Source organism: Apis dorsata, unplaced genomic scaffold (assembly GCF_000469605.1).
Source record: "Apis dorsata unplaced genomic scaffold, Apis dorsata 1.3 scaffold_58, whole genome shotgun sequence".
NCBI lineage: Eukaryota > Metazoa > Arthropoda > Insecta > Hymenoptera > Apidae > Apis > Apis dorsata.
The window spans coordinates 1312936-1318209 of record NW_006263358.1 but is presented as its reverse complement, the minus strand read 5'-3'; the positions used below and the strand labels follow the sequence as shown (position 1 = coordinate 1318209).

The 5274-nt window shown below is 46.2% G+C and overlaps 1 protein-coding gene and 1 long non-coding RNA gene across 2 annotated transcripts in view; both read left to right on the top strand.

The window, feature by feature from the left end:
• LOC102675940 (tensin-3) overlaps window positions 1-5274 on the top strand; it is a 149681-nt gene that overhangs the window by 66550 nt on the left and 77857 nt on the right. The gene's annotated exons all lie outside the window — the stretch shown is intronic.
• LOC116186797 overlaps window positions 2584-5274 on the top strand; it is a 13339-nt gene continuing 10648 nt past the window's right edge. The window contains exons 1-2 of the long non-coding RNA XR_004151815.1: window positions 2584-2594; window positions 3076-3084. This is a non-coding gene — a long non-coding RNA (uncharacterized LOC116186797). The remainder of the gene's footprint in view (window positions 2595-3075; window positions 3085-5274) is intronic.

Genomic DNA, 5274 nt, shown 5'->3' with positions numbered 1-5274 from the left:
AGAGAGAGAGAGAGAGAGAGAGAGAGAGAGAGAGAGAGAGAGGTCGAACGTATCGGTTGTTGCCTCGGTGGACGCGAATCCGTGGCATTCCGGTAGTTTCACGGGGGACAGAAAAGCCGTGTACGTGGGCGTGACGACCGCGCGAATCGGTGTCTCGCCGTGAAACGGATCTCCTTTTGTCGAGAGCCACGCGTGCGTAAGTGCAACGCGTATCGAGGCGCGTGCAACGCCCGAACCCGGTGCGATAAATCGATATTGCACGCTTCACGCTACACGCGGATCACTGGATCCGAGTAACGGAGCTTCGTGTGGACGGATCTGTAGACGATGATGAAATTTCCGTCTCGCGAAATCTTTCAGAGATTCGATCCCCCCAGATTTAGAGATTGAAAATTTCGAAAAGGAGATCGTTCGATATCTCTCTGTTAAAAGAAAATTGCAAAATTTGTATATTTAGCGTTCTATATAATACCTGTATAGATATGGAACCGTGTTAAGGTTTTTTCGCGTAATGAAAGTAGATTAGAGTTAGATTGATCGGTTATTTTCGGTGTGGAAGGAAAATTTTCGTTACGAATCGTGATGATACTCGGCCAAGCAAAAGGGTTAATGAGTGGGCAAAGATCGGGTACGAAGTCCACGCGAGGTTTCTGTCTGCTCTTCTACCTGAGAAATGTAGCCCAGACCGGCGAGCAAACACGTGTTCACGCGGCGATCGCGTGAATCGTGGAATCCGAAAAGGAATCCTTTGAAAGGTTGGGCAAAAGGGTTCACACGCACATGGGTTTGTGGGTTAGACGCGGAGGAATCATTCGGGCGGAGGAACGAAGCGCTAATGAATATTGATTCTCTGCTCGGCTTCGTTCTGGCCGAGCAGATGCATTAGCGTCATTAACACCTCTCGACGACGAAACAAAGAGGTAAAGAGCTAAAAAGATGAAATCTGAAGAATATCAGAGATCGGTCTCGAAAAATACACAAACAATCATTCTCGGGTATAGAGTTTACTTAAAAAAAAAATTTTCTTCCGAGAATCGATGCAAGATATCGAAAGCCGATCCTCCGTGTCGAATCGTCGTATCCTTTCTATGTTATCGGTGAATAAATAAACGTGTGCACCTTGATCGAAAGCAATGGCGTGTCGCGATCGCGATCGAAGGTGATACGGGAAAAAGTTCAAAGTCAAGCACGAGTAAAGCAGCGCTTCGTTCACGTGGTATCTAATCGGTGAAGAATTGATATTATAAACGCCGAGCCGCTCCCCGTATCCAGCATTGAACGTGATCAATTGGCAGACTGCGAAACAATTTAATGCGATTAGAGCTTAACCAGGGAGCGGCCGCCAGTGTCTGTCCGCTGTCAAATTTCCTGGCCAATCGGATTCTTGGTAGAGGAGATTCGTGCCAGGTCATCCGTTGTCCCGATCCCGAGACACAAAGATTATTTCTTCGCAAAGATTATTTCTTACATCGAGATTCTAAAAAATATTCTAGATAATTATATACGAATCGTTGATTAGATTATTCCTCGAAGATGGGATGGCCGAAGGATGGTAAGGAAGTTGAAGATAAATCACGGTCAAAGCGGAATGTTTTCCCATCTTATCGATTATCTTTAAAGATAACTTTTTCTCTCTCTCTCCTCGTGCTTAACCAGCAACTCGATTCGTCCGGCGATTAAGCCGAAGGAAAAGAACCGGCAACCATCTTCGGATCGAAATCCGTTTGCTTGGCCCATTGGTACGGCGAAAGATTCAGGTTGATTACCGACGTAAAAAGCAAAGGGTTTATCCGGACGGAGAATTTCAAAACGAGCTTAAACCTAATTTCGATTCGAAAACGATGAAAAAGTTATGACTTTTTTAAGAAGAAGGAAGTGAAAGGCAAAGAAGTTTTATATATACCCGTGAAATTGGTCCGGTCAAATATTTCTAAGCTTCCTGATCTCAAACAGCTCTCAATTCAAGATTCAAACGTAAACTTTCTGCTGGCTATTCAAAGCATTGAGAACGTACAATCTTTCAAGCAAGAATCTCTCTCGCTATTGTGAATCTCTCCTCTTACATGAGAAAGTTAGATACACAATTTCGAGACGAAACAATAATTTTTCTGAACAGATCTTGTTGCAAAATTTCCCTGAACGAAGAAATTAGATATATTTCGATAAATAAACGATGATGACATTATCCTTGGAAAGAGATAGAACTCGATCGTCCTCTTTCTGCCGGAACCAACGGTTCATCGGTAAAAGAATCGCCAGCCCGCTTACTCGCCAATTTATCGCGTCTGTGGGAGCCCGTTAGTCACTGGCTAATATCGCGTTGTCCATGCTCCGATCTAGCATAAACTAGTCTTGCAGAGAAAGAAAAACTCGAGGCCAGCAAACAACGAATGAATGCAGGGAAATGTTGGATAAATTTCACCCGATTCACGATCGATCGACAAGTTGACAATTAATTTTGGCAGTGATCGGTCAATGATTCGATCATTTTTTCATCATTTTTGATCATCATGAACAAACACTATTAGCATTGAGTACTTCGAATAACGAGTCGATATATTTTAGGTGCAGGGACGAAAAATCATTAACGAAAGGTGGAATGGAAAGGATAATAATTACGATTATTAATCAGCCTGGATGCGAGAGTCACTTAAGAATCGATTAGCCGTGCTCAACTGCGTGCCAGCGATTCGCGTGGGCGATCGACGATCGACTCGACGATCTGCGACTAGTTTCCAGGCTTTCGTGTGCGTCATCGCGAGAGAAGGGGAGGGAAAAAAAAAAAGGTGGCAGAGGAAGCTGCTCTTATCCACCGTGACGAGGAGAAAACGTCATTTGACGTTAATTACCGCTCGAAAAGGTGAATGATTACGTACGTACGAAGATGAAGATAGCAAGGAGGAATCGTGATTCGATTCGAGAGATTATTTACGATTGTTAATGAAGAAACTTGGCGCAGAAACCAGCCGTCGTATCGATCGAGAATTCCCTACTTCCCAACTTGTAATTTCCACGAATGATCAATGGGTTATCGGCCGTTACCGATGCACGCCTGCTTATCCGCTGCTTCATTAGCTACCTCGAGTTTAATGCGCCGATGGACCGGACGCGTGGAATCGTCCGTAGAGATTCGACGAGAAATCGTATCGATCCGATTCGTCCGAACGAAGATTAATTTCCTCCGTCCATCGATCGACGCTTGCGATCGAGTGAGATTTCCACTGGTGAAATTTATGAAAAATGCTCGCAATTCGAATCTCGTTTGTCGCCGCACGGCTAAATCTAAATCTCATTCATATTCGATTGGCCGAGGATTAAAGCAGCGAAAGGTGGTTCACGAACGAACGATCCAACGATCCGAGGTTCAATAACCTCGTTCAAACGTACCGGTATCGAGAGAATTAAATCTCTCTCGAAATATATCCATCCGCGAGGAGAGACGATCCAAATTCCAGTTAAAATTAAATCAAACTATCGAAAGTCCAATAGTCTGAAAGAAGCGTGAGGGCGGAAAAAAGGCAAGACGATCGATCGGATGGAATCTCCCCAACAACCTGTAACTAACTGTCGCTCTTGTAACGAGAGGAGGAGGAGGAGGATTAAACGAGGCAGACAGAAGGTATCATTTATGGCGTTTACGAGGTAGCCAGGCTAATTGGCAGGCGGGAGGACTACGCAGCTAGGCGAGAAGAAGCCGAGCTGGGTAATTAGAAATATTAATCAAGCGGCGTTCGCCGGTCGCCAGCGGCTCGAATTCAGCGGTTGGAAAACCGTTTTGCGAGTCGGCCAACGTTCACCGCCGCGTTTGCGTGCCTCCGCTTTCTTCATTGTGCGCGTCTGGTGGATGCATTCCCGCGCTATAAACCGGTAACCGCACGGCCGTTACACCGCGTACACCGCGGCCACTTTGTCCCAGCGTTGTCTACACCCCTTTGCTAACCTTAAAGCCACGTTTACAAGTGTCGGCGGCTAGATTCACGGCCGTCCTGTCACGATCGCGCGTACGTAAGCCTCCGCGCCTCTGGCGCGAATCGATTTAACGACGTTTAAGAACACGTTGGAGTATACGTACACGCGTACGTACGCTCGATACCATACGCCTATTCCTACTCGCGGCTGCCAAGGTTTTCAAGGTTTTGATGGCCGATGGTTGCGTGGTGAACAAGAAAGGGTGCCGAGGTTTTGCTCTCGGTGGCGAAAAGATATATCGCTAGGATATATTGCTTTCGAAGCAACGGGGCTGGGTCCCTCGCTGGGTATTTTTAGCTTCCTTTCATTCCAAGAGAGTTTCTATTGTCGCGTAGTCTCGTTCTGACCGAGGAATTCTTCTTAACGTTGAAACGAAACACAGCACTCTTTTATTCCCGATCCGTTCGATATAGGATCTCTGGGAGAGAGAGAGAGAGAGAGAGAGAGAGTGGGAGGGAAACGGGGGATATTTATTCCCCCGATTTTTCCAGGCCTTCGATCGAGACAAGTTCGAAAATTGGTATTCAAAAATCGTCGTTGGCAATTTTCGTCTCGCTTCCCTTGGAATCGATCCGGTATAATTTTTAATCACGGGACGAACGCGATCTTATAATGGAGTATAATCGATGTCAATTTCAATAATTACACGAGATTACGTGTATTTGATGATACACAGGATGATACGCGAAAGAATGCCGATGATGCATGTATCGGCGAGCCGAGTCATTACGATCCGTTCCACCTCGCGTAAGCAATTTCTTCTTGTCGGTTTCTAGATCGACTATGGCCGCTAATGCGAAAGCAGATTTATCGCGGTGCGCGTTCGTACGTGTCGAAGAAGCGATGAGAAATTGGCCGCGGCCAATGAAAATCAGAACGATATATGCGTTATACGTAACTCACGATGCATCTTCCACCTCTTCATCTTCCCCTTTTCATTCTTTTTCTGGTTCAGGATGAAATGGACCTTAACGAGAGACCGGGCAGCGCAACTGCGATATCTGTCAAAACGTTTCCTGTCGACGTTCGTCCGCATCGCATCGCATCGATCTTTATTTCTCCTCGAATCTCTCTCTCTTTCGCCTTCTTTTGTGTCAGCCCCAAACCGGAAGAGAGAGTGGCGAAACCGAGGCGGATTCTCTCGAATCGAAAAACCGCGACGTCTCGTGTCCAATGATCGCTCGTTCCCTCGCGCGGACCTGAATGGACGCGCGCATTGGAAAAAGACGTAGGCGTAGCAGTGACGTAACCGTAATTCCCCTCGCGGCGGAATCCTTCGATCCTTGGAGATGATAAACGGGGGTA